The sequence below is a fragment of the Bufo gargarizans genome, chromosome 1 (genome assembly GCF_014858855.1).
Source record: "Bufo gargarizans isolate SCDJY-AF-19 chromosome 1, ASM1485885v1, whole genome shotgun sequence".
Lineage (NCBI taxonomy): Eukaryota > Metazoa > Chordata > Amphibia > Anura > Bufonidae > Bufo > Bufo gargarizans.
Window position 1 is genome coordinate 522,372,430 of NC_058080.1, and position 17,508 is coordinate 522,389,937.

Below are 17,508 nucleotides of genomic sequence, written 5' to 3' on the forward strand. Positions count from 1 at the left end.
CTTTATAATATTTAGTGATGAGCAGGAGGTGCCATATTCGATTTTGCGATATTTCGCGAATATTCGATTGAATATTCGTGTTATATTCGTCGAAATCGAATATTCGTAATTATTCCAATTATCACGAATTATCACGAATAATATGCGATTTAATTAATCACGTATTGCGAATTTTTGCGAATTTTTCCTTTGATAGTATAAGGCAGCGTTCCTATGACTAATTGACTATATGGCTAGGCTAATATGTGTATTTTACGAAATTTCGTAATATTGCTCTAACTTCGTCTTTTAGAATATTACAAATATTCTAAAAGACGAAGTTAGAGCAATATTACGAAACTTCGTAAAATACACATATAGATTGTAATTTAGCTAATATAGTGCTATAATCCTTTTTTTTTCTCAATTTTTTTTTGCCTCTTCTGAACTTAAGTTTTGTAAAATATGTACACTATAAAAAATTACTATAGCAGTATATTAGCTAAATTACAATCTATATGGATATTTTACAAAATTTCGTAATATTGCTCTAACTTCGTCTTTTAGAATATTCGGATCGTAATATTCTAAAAGACGAAGTTAGAGCAATAGTAAGAATATACGTAAAAAGTTGAAATTGCAATGCGATTAATATAACTCGAAGTAATCGCATGGCGATTTCAACTTAGCACTGCTATATTCCAGTACTGCTATTTTACTGTAAAAGACGAAGTTAGAGCAATATTACGAAATTTAGTAAAATACCAATATAGATTGTAATTTAGCTAATATGGAATATAGCAGTGCTAAGAAGCGGCAACGGGCACTGACTGGAGCAGCCAGGAAGCCAGGAATCCAAAGGACAGGTAAGAACAACTTTAGGGAAGTGGGAAAGAAAAAAATATAACAATTAAAAAAAAAAAGAATATTCGATTTCGCGAATATATAGAACGATATTCTAAATATTCACGAAATCTCGAAATTGCGATATTCGAGAAAAAAATTAGCAATTCGAATATTCGCGCTCAACACTAATAATAATGAACATGTATGTGGTGCAGTTTTGTATACACATTTATAATAATGAACATGTATGTGGTACAGTACAGTATATAAATTTATAATAATTAACATGCATGTAGTACAGCACTGTATATACATTTAAAATAATGAACATGTGGTACAGTACTTTATATACATTTATAATAATTAACATGCATGTAGTACAGTACTGTATATACATTTATAATAATGAACATGTATGTGGTACAATACTGTATATACATTTAAAATAATGAACATGTGGTACAGTACTGTATATACATTTATAATAATGAACATGTATATGGTACAGTACTGTATATACATTTATAATAATGAACATTTATGTGGTACTGTACTGTATACACATTTATATTAATAAACATGCATGTGGTACAGTACTGTGTATACATTTAAAATAATGAACATGTATGTGGTACAGTACTGTATATACATTTAAAAAAATGAACATGTATGTGGTACAGCACTGTGTATACATGTATAATAATGAACATGCATGTGGTACAGTACTGTATATACATTTATAATGAACATGTATGTGGTACAGTACTGTATATACATTTATAATAAGGAACATGTATGTTGTGAAGTTTTGTATACACATTTATAATAATGAACATGTATGTGGTACAGTACTGTGTATACATTTAAAATAATGAACATGTATGTGGTACAGTACTGTATATACATTTCAAAAAATGAACATGTATGTGGTACAGTACTGTATATACATGTATAATAATGAACATGCATGTGGTACAGTATTGTATATACATTTATAATAATGAACATGTATGTGGTACAGTACTGTACAGTCGTGGCCAAAAGTTTTGAGAATGACACAAATATTAGTTTTCACAAAGTTTGCTGCTGAACTGCTATTAGATCTTTGTTTCAGTGATGTAGTGAAATATAATTACACGCACTTTATGCGTTTCAAAGGCTTTTATCAACAATTACATGAGATTTATGCAAAGAGTCAGTATTTGCAATGTTGGCCCTTCTTTTTCAGGACCTCTGCAATTCGACTGAGCATGCTCTCGATCAACTTCTGGGCCAATTCCTGACTGATAGCAACCCATTCTTTCATAATCACTTCTTGGAGTTTGTCAGAATTAGTGGGTTTTTGTTTGTCCACCCGCTTCTTGAGGATTGACCACAAGTTCTCAATGGGATTAAGATCTGGGACGTTTCCAGGCCATGGACCCAAAATATCAACGTTTTGGTCTCCAAGCCACTTAGTTATAACTTTTGCCTTATGGCACGGTGCTCCATCGTGCTGGAAAATGCATTGTTCTTCACCAAACTGTTGTTGGATTGTTGGAAGAAGTTGCTGTTAGAGGGTGGTTTGGTACCATTCTTTAATCATGGCTGTGTTTTTGGCCAAAATTGTGAGTGAGCCCACTACCTTGGATGAGAAGCAACCCCACACATGAATGGTCTCAGGATGCTTTACTGTTGGCGCTCACCTTTATTTCTCCGGACAACCCTTTTTCCTGATGCCCCAAACAATCGGAAAGAGGCTTCATCGGAGAATATGACTTTGCCCCAGTCCTCAGCAGTCCATTTACCATATTTTCTGCAGAAGATCAATCTGTCCCTGATGTTTTTTTTGGAGAGAAGTGGCTTCTTTGCTGCCCTTCTTGACACCAGGCCATCTTCCAAAAGTCTTCACCTCACTGTGCGTGCAGATGTGCTCACACCTGCCTGCTGCCATTCCTGAGCAAGCTCTGCACTGGTGGCACTCCGATCCCGCAGCTGAATCCTCTTTAGGAGACGATCCTGGCGCTTGCTGGACTTTCTTGGACACCCTGAAGCCTTCTTAACAAGAATTGAACCTCTTTCCTTGAAGTTCTTGATGATCCTATAAATTGTTGATTGAGGTGCAATCTTAGTAGCCACAATATCCTTGCCTGTGAAGCCATTTTTATGCAACGCAATGATGGCTGCACACGTTTCTTTGCAGGTCACCATGGTTAACAATGGAAGAACAATCATTTCAAGCATCACTCTCCTTTTATCAGGTCAAGTCTGCCATTTTAACCCAATCAGCCTGACATAATAATCTCCAGCCTTGTGCTCGTCAACATTCTCACAAGTTAAGTTAATTTTCATGGCAAAGAAGGACTATGCAATTCATCTGATCACTCTTCATATATGCAAATTGCTATTATAAATACTTAAGCAGAAACTTTTCCAATTTCCAATATTTATGTAAAACTTTTGGCCACGACTGTATATACATTTATAATAATGAACATGTATGTGTTACAGTACTTTATATACATTTATAATAATGAACATTTATGTGGTACAGTACTGTATACACATTTATAATAATGAACATGTATGTGGTAGAGTTGTATATGCACACATTTATAATAATTAATATGTATGTGGTACAGTATTATATACACATTTATAATAATGAATATGTATATGGTAAAGTACGGTATATGCAGTTATGAATAGGATATTTTATTTTACTTTTATGACATTTTGGACTCCACAGGGGAGTTCGGCTTTGATGAAATGTAAAGGTAAGCGTAAGGCAGTGTATTGCTTTTGATTTTGGAGTTCTTTAATAAATTATGCTTTATTTGTGCAGTCCCTTAGGTGGTAACATATAAGCCAGCATGGATATATACCTACTACAGAAATTTGAAAGGGGAATAAGGGACATTCCTAAATCTCTTATTGATATTTTGAGCATCTGGGATTTTGTTATATTAAGGGCAAAAGAAAAGGAAAAACTATCAGATAGTAAGTTCACATAATGAGTTACTATCTACTGAGTAATCGTGTACAATGAACATGTAAAGTGATTGTGCATTATGAAAATCTATCATTTAAGGATTTAGACATTGTTTCTGAGAAAACCACTTTTAAAGGATTGAAAAGATTTTTCTAATGTTGTACCCAACGTCACTTCGGAGACAAATGACCAATTTTATAAAAATCGGATTCTTCTTGCTGTGGTTAATCAATTACAATCTCATTACTGATGCAGTGGCTCGAGGAGAGATGAAATCTCTTCTAATTTAGATGAGGCTTTCCATTGCAATCAGTTTGGATTCTGGCAGAGGCGTTGCCAAGGATACAAATCCGAGAGAAATAGGGACATTGGGGGCAGATCAGCTTTCTGAATTTGGAGGCTTTAATGTGGTTAGACAACTAGTGAAATTATATGATAAAGGTTTGTCACACTCTTGCAGACAAGATTAGTATATGTGAGGCGGTGTGCGTGCTTGTACTATGATACTGAAAATCAAGCAATCTGCTTGCCTAACATGATCATAGCTAACAATGTGAAAATAAAAAGAAATTAAGAAGTCGAGCGTAGACTTATCAGTCACAGCTGAACTCCGGGGTTGAACGTGCTCTATAGAAAACATGTTATTTAGATAACATAATGGCGCCAATCCAAAATACTTCATCTTAATTTTATATCGTAGTTGGAAATGTAATATAGCAATGAAAATGTGTATTGTGTTTGCATGTACTGATTCCTGTACTTCCAAAATGAGGCCAAACTGAATTTCTCATCTATAGATTTGAACTATAGGATGTTCTAAATCAATTAAAAGAGCCTAGAACTACAATAGGCAGTGAAAATATTTTAAAATACTAATTACAATGGGGCGTAACTTGACCAGAATGTTTCCTGGCACTTGAACACCCTTTAAATCATTTGATTTTTGTAGTCCACCACCACAATAATATAATTAGCAATTAACACACAGAAGCAGTCATCCTCCAAGTACAACTGTGTGGGTTAAAGGAGTTGTGCCAACATTGAATACCATTTTAATATAATATATTTTGAAAAACGAGTTACTTTTTTAATTTGATTTCTGTTATAAAAATGCTCCATTTGCAAGATATTCCCATAATTCATTATAATGGCGCCCCCAAATGTTTAACCTGTGTTTAACCTATACAGTAATGACCAAGTACTGAGCTGGAGGAGCATGTCACATAAGGCTACTTTTACATTAGCGTTTTTTGCGAATCTGTCATGGTTCTGCAAAAACGCTTCCGTTACCATAATTCTAACATCATGCATCTGTCATGAACGGATCCGGTTGTATTATGTCTTCTATAGCCATGACGGATCCGTCATGAACACCATTGAAAGTCAATGGGGGAAGGATCCGTTTTCTATTGTGTCAGAGAAAACGGTTCCGTCCCCATTGACTTACATTGTGTGGCAGGATGGATCCGTATTGCTCCGCACCACATAGCGGACAGAAAAACGCTGCTTGCAGAGTTATTCTGTCCGCGATGTAAGCGCAACCAAACAGAACAGAATGCATCAATAGTAGCTATCTTCCCCTAGGACCACCAAAGCCTTTACAAGGAAGATCACGTGGAGCATACTCTTATGAAGAGCTCCCATGGATGCTTCGCTACTGGGGTCACCCTGCTGGCAAAACCTGTGGTGCCAGTCATGTCACCAGAGGTTTGGCCCGATGATCAGCTAGGCCTATCCGCAACTCATGGCCTGTGGGAGTCCACTCAAGGGATTCTCCGCTATAGTGTCACGGAAGGTGTACAGGAAACAAGGAAACACAAAATGAATAAACCACTGACTGGATCCAAAACTAAGGAGCAAAAAGGGAGACCCCTGCATCAGACCTGGCTCTCTCCCTGACTGCTCAGCCTATGCAAAAATCCCAATGGTAGATGATCGCATATCCTCGTACCTCGACTGTATAACACCTGAACACCCTATAATAGTGAGGGGACACGACCACCGGCTCCCTACACTAGATACGGAGGGAGTCAGGGTCACCTGGGATCCAGCAAACAGAAAAACACAAATTAATGCACAACACCTATCTTGTAGAAGACTGAGAAGTAGGATCAGCATGCACACACACTCCAGGAAGTAATATAAACTGCAAACTGATGCACTATGGGGAGGGATTTAAAGGTATGCAATCAGTACAACTACATGACAGCTGAGAGAGGCTAACGAGATAAGGAACTGAAAGCAAAACAAAGGAAGCTCAAGGAGGAGGTTCTGAAAGGCTTCTGTCAGAGCTTCTCAGATGTCTGGTGGTGACATATAGGCCCCTACTGCAACCAGGAGTGCAAATAGGGGGTTGTCAGAATCCCCATGGCTACTGCTCCTGCCATCAGCTTAGTCTTAGGGAACTCAAAAATATCCATCAGCAATGGGGATCAGTATCATTACGTATTGCCCTGAAAGCTACCACGGGAGCAACAGCCCAAATGTTAGGAGATCCATAGCACCAGGTTGCCCCCGAAAGCATATCTGCCACCACTACCGGAGCCAGAGGTTCTTCACTCCTCTGCTCCTGCAGGATTATCTGGGCAGAGGTAGAAACAGAATCAGGCAGCCAGAATTCCTGCAGTACCACCTATGGTCACTGGTGGTCACCAACATTCCAAAACTTCAGCATTAAATTGACCTAGAAGAAGCAGAGAATGAAGAGGACTTCTCGATTATATAAAGGAAGAAATACTGGAGCCATCAGCCAAGACATAATGCAAGGGTGAAACAAATTGGGCTGTTATAGTTTTAGATTTTTTTTGCTGTTGGCCTTAGCTGATCCACCCAATATTGACCTGCTATACCTACAAGACTCCACCTGAAACAGCAAATAAAAAACTAATTCCTAATTGTGTCTGTTGCACCTCTCCCCCCTTCACATTTTCAGGTTAAGAAAAACCATGTAAGACATATTCTAGTAATGTTTAAAATGCTTTACCCAAGGAAATATTTTGACGCACTTGGGCTCCTTGTGCCCCCCACCCATGTATATGGGACTTTTGCTAAATAGCTGGGGATTCACCAGTTTTCTGCAATGTTTTAAAGGACTGTACCCTCTGTCATGGGCTCTAATGGAACTGAGAGGCAGTGCGACTTGGATTTGTGTTTCTGGGACTCTTGGAGGAGCTGTAGGTCCAGGACTAATTTGTATCTGCACCTTAAATTGACTTTTATTGTTTACTTTTTCTTTTAGCTAGCTTTATAGGCAACACCCATCCTCATCGACTGTCACTTGGGACTTAGGCACTTCATTTTTTTGGCACTGTAGTAGTGGTATTGTTAGCTTATATTTGACATGTATGCACTTAAGCCCTTAGCCTGGTTTCTCCACGGTAATAGGAGTGAGAGGGTCAGCGTGAATTGTGTCTTTGGGTATTTGATGCAGTACTACCACAGGATTCAAGCACATTGTGATATTGTAAAGTTTTACTTATGTCATGTACTGTTACACTGTGGCACTGGAGCTAACCACTGCATCCCCCTCCCCCTTGGCATAAGTGGGCTGGTCTGACTTCCTGTCAGGAGGGGGAACTAGCTAGGCCAGTGAGGATACAGTCAGCACATCCATCAGCTCCTACTCCTTAGGGCCCTAGGATCAGACATCCATCTGCACTGTGAACACTGCTCCAGAGGAACAGGAAAGTCCAAGGGCTGCAGAAACCCATCAAACTACAGTGTTCTAGATAGCAGTGTGATCAGCTTCAAGCTGCTTTACAGACACTGCTACAAGGTGTGGGATAACAAGTTAAGACAGCCACCACCCCAGGAATGGATAATAGTCAGTAGTAAAGGAGGATCAGGAAAGAGATAATTTGTAATCTAGTATATTCCAGAGTGCCATCTAACCAGCCACCATACCTCATCATCAGATGACAGAGACTGCACCTTGCATTTATTATTGCTAGATGTACCGCAAGTTACCATTTGTACCAGTAAAGAAAGCCATTTGTTGTTCTCTTATGTTTGCCTAATTTCTTCAACCCACCTTTTCACAGCACCGTACCCCAGGGAGCCCATCAGGGCCACTACCACTCCCTGCAAATGTACTATGTCATGTACGATTTTCATTTTTTACACCAATCATGGCATAACCCTTTTATTATAAATTATAGGAAATGTATCAGAAAATTACCAAATTACCAATGGATTAGCAACTTTATAACAAACATATAAAAAAAATTATGTTGCTACCTGTATAAAAAATACAATCCTGAAATATTTCAGTTTTTGGATTAGTCAATGAGAACAGAAAAAATGTCTAACTCTTCCTGTTACTCCAGCTTATGTTGTGTACAGATGTTTTCTAAGTTATATATTTTTTTACATCCAAGTGCCTTCAGTAAGGCAAATCTTGGCAATCTCCCAAAATCATGTACAGAGGAAAAAGATTTACAAATGTTTAGAAGATAAAACAGATGAGAAAAAACATTATTTAGTGTAGATTTTTTTTACCTTATTATATAATGATTTGAAGAATAATGAAATATTAGATATGCTGAATGATACTGTTTAGGTCATAAAAATCTAAAATAGTAAAGGTGTTGGCCACTTTCTGGCAACTGTTGATGTGTATGTAAGATGTCTATATGGCACTTACTAATACAGCCGTTGTAAATATACTGTGCCATTTTTTATATTTTATACGATAAGCCCCATTGTTGGCCCCAAGTCTTTTATGTGTCCACACAATGCTCCTGTCCATAAAATGGCTGCTGATGGAGGGTCATGTGACCAGGCAAATCACCTCCATATAGATACACTGCACCTGCCATCTGTACTGTTGTGTTTAGTGCAGGAACAGTGTGAGACCGAAGGAGACATCACATGACCCTATACCAGCGGCCATCTTATGGACAATAAATCTGTGTGAACAACATTTGCCTAACAATGAGACATGGCTTATGAAATATAGCACATGTAACATTGCACATAACATTATATATATTTATGTTCATCCTTAAATTCAAAATGTTGCTAATAATGCATCTTCAGACATTACTCCACTACTCTGTACCGAGTCTCCAATGACATACTTTAAAGGGTTCCATTTTGCCACCTTTACGTCTGTATACCCATTATGCTATACATAGGTTGTCATTCTAAACTAAAGGCCACAATTTGAGCAGGAAAGCACCTACCTAGCTTTACAGAGACTAAAAACTTATTATTTGGATTCACTATTACAATTGAGCTTAATGGGGCAAATGCTGTCTAGTTTTTAGACAGTGTAAATGTTGACTAGACAGTCTAAAAATGAGCCAAATTTATCAAAGTGTCTAACGGTATATTAGAAATTTGGTGCATCTTAAAGGGGATATTCACTTTTGTGCTATTTATGGCCTGTCCTCAGGATATCTCATTAATATCTGATTAGCTGCGTTCCCATACTCCATACCCCCAGCAATCAACTGTGCTGTCATAGCTCTGATATTGGAACTTGGTGCAGAAATGACACAGCGCTCTCTATTGTGCAGTGGATGGAGCTGGTTACTGCAATGCTCTACTCATCAAAGTGAATGGGAACAGTGCTGCACAATGGATGAAGCTGTATACTTCCACTGTCATCTACTCTGATGCAGGGGCGTAGCTATAGGGGGTGCAGAGGTAGCAGAGGTAGCAGTCGCTACCGGGCCCAGGAGCCTGAGGGGGCCCAAAGACCCTTGTGCTGCATATGAAGACACCAGTATTATAGAAAGTGCATGTTGTTCAAGTTAGATCTCTGACTGGAGGTAAGGGGGTAGGTCAAGTATTTGGCATGGGGCAGAGGTGCAGTTTTAATTTCTGCCTCAGGCAGCACAAAGGCAATGTGCTTCCCTGCCCCTGGCCACAAAGCACTGAGGGAAGGGGGGCCCAATCTAAACTCTTGCACTAGGGCCCATGAGCCTTTAGCTACACCCCTGCTCTGATCGTCAGGGGCACAGGGTGTTGGAGCCCCATTGATCAGATATGGATGGCCTATCCTATTAATGCCTTGGACTATCAATAGTAATGAAGCAGATAACCCCTTGGTAGGCTAACTTTACATAGCGCATAGCTTGGCTTACTTTGCAAGAAAAAATTGCAGCAAAGTTTTGGGGCACATTGTTGTATTATAAGCAATGCCGACTTTCCTCTATTCCATGCCCCTTCCCTCTAAGTAACGCCCACTTGACAAGTAAGGCAAATCTAGCTTAGCAAACCCCCCTATAGTAGTAGTATTAGTAGTATGTTTTTATTCTATGTGTATAACGGTTCAGAATAAAGAGGTTCTGTCATCAGATATGTCGCAATAAAACTGTCTCGCCTGAGACATGTGCGTTTGGCAGTTGAACATCATGTTCTTAGTCCAATCCTCCTAGGTGACTGCATTCTTGAGAAAATTTTTGTTTCATAACACGCAACAGAGCCCTGTTGCTCCCAGAGGCTCCGCTCTCTGCCCTTTATGCCACAACCCCACCACTGACAGGACCAGGCAGTAAAGATGTAGTCATGCCTGGCACTGAAGTCTCATGGGAGCTTGTTTAGCGCACGTGGTATACAAGCTTCTGCGAGACTTCAGGCCAGGCATGTGTAAGTCTTCACTGCTTGGGCCTGTCCATAAGTGGTTAAGACGGGACATGAAGGGCAGTGAGCGGAGCCTCTGGGAGCAAAGAGGTGCAATGGCACCACCCTTGTTGGTTCTAGTGGCTCATTTGCATATTAAAAACATCAATTTTCTCAAGAATTTGGGCACCTAGGAAGATGGGAACAAGACCATGATGTTCAAATGTCAAACGCACAAGTCTCAGGTGAGACTATTTTATTGCAACATATCTGATGACAGAACCCCTTTAACTCAAATGCAATGTATTTCCAGCAAAACTGGAAATAAATAGTGTTGGGCGAGCATGCTCTTCCGAACACAAATTTTACTCGAGCATCGCGATGCTGAGCCGAACACCACGTGTGCTCAAGCGCGATGCTCGAGTCTCCTCCCCGTATGTTTGTTGGCTGCTATGCAGCAAATAAACGTGCATGTAAGTACTGCCATTCACTGTAATGCTGTAGAGATGTTGCTGTATAGCACCAGATGGCACGTGTTCGGCTCAGTCTTAGTCAGGGAGAGCTGTGCTGAAGAAGGGACTGATAGTGTAGGGAGTGAAATAGTAATATTTTATTGAAAAAACTTGTTAGAGACCCAAAAGTCCTTTTAAGGACTATTGCTGTATCTGGCAGCAATATATATTTTTAGCGCAACCTGCACTAAATAGCTTGCAATTGTTTGGCCGCTGCAGACAGCGACAATATCTGCGCTACATCTCCTGTGTAACGTGTGCACAGCCTAAAAATATCTGTGACATCCAGTGTACTTTTTCCGTAGACGGTTTCCGCTGGGGACAGTTACATAACCTGCGCTACATCTCCTGTATAATGTTTGCGATTCTGAAATATCAGTGACATTCAGTCTAATTTTTTTGCTGCTGGTGGCAGCGACATTGCCTGCGCTACATCTCCTGTAAACGTTTGCGTATCCGAAATATCAGTGACATTCAGTCTAAATATTTTGCGGCTGGTGGTAGCGACATTACCTGCGCTACATCTTCTGTATAACGTTTGCCCATCCTAAATATCAGTGACATTCATTCAGTGTAATTTTTTATTAGGCGGTGGTGACAGCGACATTACTTGCGCTATACCTCCTGTATAACGTTTGCGCATCCTAAAATTATCTGTGACATTCAGTGTACTTTTTCATAGACGCTGCGGACAGCAACATTATCTGTGCGACATCTCCTGTTTAACCACTTCACATCCGGGCCATTTTCTGACATCACCCCTGCTTTACTCCAAAACACCAGTAATTGTCTGTCAGCTGTCTCTAACATCATGTCCTCTCTGTATCTAAAACTGAACCTCTCAAAAACTGAACTTCTTGTTTTTCCCCCATCTACTAACTCACCTAAACTTGATATTTCAATTTCGGTCTGCAGCACTATTATAACTCCTGTGCAACATGCCCGCTGTCTTGGGGCCACGTTTGACTCTTATCTTTCCTTTGTTCCCCATATGCAATCACTTACACGCTCTTGTCGTCCGCACCTCAAGAATATCGCCAGAATCCGCCCTTTTCTTATGGTGGAAACGGCGAAAACTCTTGTTGTTGCCCTGATTCATTTACGTCTTGACTACTGCAACGCATTACTAATCGGTCTCCCTCTCACTAAACTCTCCCCCCTTCAGTCTGTCCTAAATGCTGCAGCCAGGCTCATCTATCCATCCAACCGCTACACTGATGCTACTAGTCTGTTCCAGTCACTTCACTGGTTGCCCATCCACTACAGAATACAGTTCAAACTTCTCACCCTCACCCACAAAGCTCTCTACAGTGCTGCACCTCCATATATCTCCTCCTTCATCTCCATCTACCACCCTACTCGTCCTCTCCGTTCTGTTAGCGACCTGAGATTAATAACCTCCATAATTCGTACCTCTCACTCCCGTCTTCAAGACTTTTCTCGAGCTGCACCTACTCTCTGGAATACTCTGCCTAGGATTACTAAGTCAATTCACAACTTCTCCACCTTCAAACGTGCCTTAAAAACACATCTTTTCAGGCAGGCTTGTCAAGCTACCTAAACTGACTATTCCCCGACTAAACCTCTCCCCCACCAACTGCTCTGGCCTGAACCCGATCATCTATTAGTCCCAAACCCAAAGCAGATCGGCCACCACCACTCCTGTCAGTTCAATAATGGCTCAAATCCTACTTTTCACAATAAACTACCTTATGTGTCACCCCCAATTCCTCATAGATTGTAAGCTCTTGCGAGCAGAGCCATGACTCTCCCTGAGCCATTCTGAGATTGTTTTCTCATGACACATTGTACTTTATTAAAGTGGTAAATTTGAGTCAATATATTTCACCTTTATTTATAGAAAAAAATCTAGAATTTACCAAACATTTAGAAAAAATTAGCAATTATCAAAATTTCAATCTCTTTGCTTATAAAACAGAAAGTGATACCTCATAAAATATTTATTACTTAACATTCCCCATATGTTTCCCATATGTCATCATTTTGGAAATTTTATTTAATTTTTTAGGATGTTAGAAGGCTTAGAATTTTCGAATCAATTCTTAAAATGTTTAAGAAAATTTCCAAAACCCACTTTTTAAGGACCAGTTCAGGTCTGAAGTCACTTTGTGGGGCTTACATAGTGGAACCCCCCCCCCCCCCATAAATTACCTCATTGTGGAAACTACACCCCTCAAGTTACTCTAAACCGATTTTACAAACTTTGTAGACCCACAAGAATTAAAGGAAAATGGAGATGACATTTCTAAATTTCACTTTTTGGGCAGATTTTCAATTTTAATCCATTTTTTTCTTTAACACATCGAGGGTTAGCAGCCAAACAAAACTCAATATTTATTACCCTGATTCTGCTGTTTATAGAAACACCCCGCCTATGGTCATAAACTGATGTAAGGGCACAGAAGAAAAGGAGAGACGTATGGTTTTTGGAAGGCAGATTTACCTGAACTGGTTTTTAGATGCCATGTCCCATTTGAAGCCACCCTGATGCACCTTTACAATAGAAACTCCCAAAAAGTGACCCCATTTTGGAAACTAGGGGATAAGGTGACAGTTTTATTGGTACTATTTTGGGGTACAGGACATATAATTTTGAATTGCTCTATATTACATTTGATTGTGAGGCAAAATAACCCAAAAATTGGCGCTGTTTTTATTTTTTACAACATTCATCTGACAGGGTAGATCATGTGCGATTTTTATAGAGCAGGTTGTTACGGACGGAATGATATCAAATGTCTACTTTTTTTGTTTTTTGTTTCAGTTTTACATAATAAAGCATTTTAGAAAAAAACATTATGTTTTTGTGTCTCCATTTTCTGAACGCCACATTTTTTATTTCTTTTTCTGCCGATCTTCTTTTGCAGGGGTTCAATTTTTGCAGGAAGAGTTGACGTTTTTATTGGTACCATTTTTGATCATTCATTATATCACTTTATGGGGCAAGGTGACCAAAAAATTGTTTGTTTTAGCACCGTTTTTTTTTTTTTTACAGCGTTCACCTGAGGGGTTAGATCATGTGATATTTTTATAGAGCTGTTTTTTTTTTTGATGTGGCGATACCTAATATGTCTACTTTTTTTATTTATTTTACTTTAACACAATAATAGCAGTTTTGACAAAAAAAAACTATTTTAGTGTCTCCATTGTCTGAGAGTCATTTATTTATTTTTTTTGACCGATTGTCTTAGGTAAGGTATCATTTTTTGTGGAATGAGGTAAATGTTTGATTGGTACTATTTTGGGGGGCATATGCCTTTTTGATTGCTTGGTGTTGCAATTTTAGTGATGTAAGGTGACAAAATGTGGCTTTTTTGGCACTGTTTTTATTTTTAATTTTTTTTATGGTGTTCACCTGAGGGGTTAAGTTATGTGATATTTTTATAGAGCCGGTTGTTACGGATGTGGAGATACCTAATATTTTTATTTATTTATTTCACTTTAACAAAATATTAGCAGTTTTGAAGAAAAAAACATACTATTTTTGGGGGCATAAGCCTTTTTGATTGCTTGGTGTTGCAATTTTTGTGATGTAAGGTGACAAAATGTGGCTTTTTTGGCACTGTTTTTATTTTTAATTTTTTTTATGGTGTTCACCTGAGGGGTTAAGTTATGTGATATTTTTATAGAGCCGGTTGTTACGGATGTGGAGATACCTAATATTTTTATTTATTTATTTCACTTTAACAAAATATTAGCAGTTTTGAAGAAAAAAAACATACTATTTTTGGGGGCATAAGCCTTTTTGATTGCTTGGTGTTGCAATTTTTGTGATGTAAGGTGACAAAAAAAGGCTCTTTTTGGCACTGTTTTTATTTTATTTATTTTGCGGTGTTCATCTGAGGGGTTAGGTCATGTGATATTTTTAGAAAGCTGGTTGTTACGGATGCGTATATACCTAATATGACAACTTTTTTTATTTATTTCACTTTAGCACGATAATAGCAGTTTTGAAGAAAAAAAACATATTTTTGTGTCTCCATTGTCTGAGAGTCATTATTTTTTTTTTTTGACCGATTGTCTTAGGTAGGGTCTCATTTTTTGCGGGATGAGGTGACTGTTTGAATGGTACTATTTTGAAGGGCATGTAGCTTTTTGATTGCTTGGTGTTGCAATTTTTGTGATTTAAGGTGACAAAAAATAGCTTTTTTTTTTGCACAGTTTTTTATTTTTTTACGGTGTTCACCTGACGGGTTAGTTCATGTGATATTTTTAAAGAGATGGTTATTACGGATGCGGAGATACCTAATATGTCTACTTTTTTAAATTAAATTTTAACACAATAATAGCTTTTTTTTTTAGGAAAAAACTACATATTTTAGTGTCTCCATTGTCTGAGAGTCATATTTTTTGGCACTGTTTTAAATAAAATAAAAATATATTGTGTTCACCTGAGCAGTTAGGTCATGTGTTATTTGTATAGAGCTGGTTGTTACGTATACGGAAATACCAAATATGTATACTTTTTTTTTATTATTTCACTTTAACACAATAATAGCAGTTTTGAAAAAAAAAAACACCTTGGGTGTAGCGTGGCCGAGCTCTGTTCGATCCATGGTACAGGAGCATTTGTTTTCTGTACCCGGCCAGACTGAAAGGAAGTGCACACTAAGTGAGCACTTCCTGTCAGTCCGGCTGGGTACAGGAAACAAAAGCTCCTGTACCACGGACCGGACAGAGCTCGGCCACGCTACACTTGAGGCGCTTCCCTCCTGTCAGTCCCTCTCTTCATGCTGCGCCAGAGCGGGGCGCCGACAGTGTTGAGGGGCACAATGCGCTGCCCTGCTGAAAGGGAACGGCGTTTATGCTAAGAAAAAAGTTCAGGAACGCCGTTCCCACGCGTTCCTGCAGGACTCGAGCCCTGGCCTCTTCCTTGTAATTTTTGGCAGCACTTGCACTTTATATACAAGTAAATATACAGGAAAGAATGTTTCCTAACAATTGTTCCTCTAAAATCGATTTTATCTTTGGTTTTGTGCGTATTATTGTCAGTCTGTAAAAGTGGCGTACTACTCGGACAACATCTTTCCCAGCAGCGACCTGGGAGTCCAAGATGCATCCAGACATCCTCACCATGCTGTTCCTGAACCATTTCGGTGGCGTTTCCATCAATTTCTGACCTTTTCCTGTGAACCACACACCCTCCCCTCTTCAGAGCAGGGGGTGCCTGGTTTAATACTCAAGTTCTCCCATTGACTTCCATTGAGCATCCTGAGGTGTTCTACTCGAGCACCCGAGCACTTTGCTGCTCGACCAACACTAGAAATAAGATAACAGGAGAGTTATTTGAAAAAATAACTGGTGTTTATTTTTTATTTTTGGTTTCTCACTCCGACATAATAAGATCGACTTTGAGCAAACTGCTATTAAAAGCCTCAGTGGTTTATTTCTAGGGTGAGCAGTGAAATGATAGATTTCCAATTTTAAAAGCAAACAAGACTGCTAACTTTCATTATATTTGACTGGTATGTGACCTTGGGTTTGAGCTACTTACTGTTGAAGCAGTAAACAAAACCTACCACAAAGAGTGTATGACTTGTTAATACAGGGTAGATATACTGACCTGGGAATAACTAAGGAAATTTCCAAATACCTCTAAACCCTTGTTCAAATCTCTCACTAGCTCAATCAAATCTCTCGCTAGCTCAAAGGACATTTTGTACGATTTATGACTTTCCTTTTGACGTCAATGTATGTTTCTACAGCATCTGGATGGATTACTTTTTATCCCTTTTCATCTAAAATTGCCCATTAGGAAATGTAGCCCTTACTAAAGGCAGCTAGCTTTCCTAAATGCACATAAGGCAGGGTGCAGTACTTACAAATATGTATTTCTACACATCTTTTATGATCAAAGTGTATCTGAGCTAAACTATTAGGGAACTACATCATTTTCTATTTTATCAAGTATAATATTGTCTTCTGGTTTGCCTCTGCTAGATGTAAGATAGATTGGTAAGAAATAGAAAGAAAAGTCCAACGTAACTATTGCTCTATTCCAGAATAGGTGTAAAACCAAGAGGTTTGTCAATTGCGCTTTGGTTAATGGGAGGACTATTTGGGTGGAGTTGGTTCTTCTGTGATGACACGTGTGCTTCATTCACCAGGAATTTTTCTATTCCAATACGGTTTGCTTGGAATAAGTCCATCCTTCACATTGTCTGTACAGAAGAAAAAACACATATTTCCCATGAAAAATATTCTTTGTTTTTCAAACCTGCACTTTGTAACGCATGTCATTAATAAATTTAGTATAGCTAGTTATTTATTAAAATGCATCTGAAGAACCCCACCTTTCTATATTTCTCTGTCCGCCTCAGTAACATTGCTGAGGTGGTGGCATCTGTTCAGTAATATTCATTAATTGCCACTCTGGATCCATGTGAGGTACAGGGCTGGTTCCAGTTTTGTTAGAAAGAGAGTCATGTAATAACTACTTAAAGGGGTTGTCCCACTTCATAAAATAGCTTTTATCTAATCTATTTACCCCCAAACAACAAATCTTCCTATTCATGTTATAAACCAAAAGCTACCTTTCCTGCAAAAAATCATGAAAAGCGATTCCTTTGTTGTTTTCTGTCTCCCTGGGATACAGCCACTTTCCTCCGGCCG

The 17,508-nt window shown here is 38.8% G+C and overlaps 1 long non-coding RNA gene across 1 annotated transcript in view; it reads right to left on the reverse strand.

Moving 5' to 3' along the window:
- Positions 1-16,503: 16,503 nt before the first annotated feature.
- The window catches only part of LOC122933878, a 44,631-nt gene continuing 43,626 nt past the window's right edge, over positions 16,504-17,508 (reverse strand). Inside the window, exon 3 of the long non-coding RNA XR_006388564.1 lies at positions 16,504-17,057. This is a non-coding gene — a long non-coding RNA (uncharacterized LOC122933878). The remainder of the gene's footprint in view (positions 17,058-17,508) is intronic.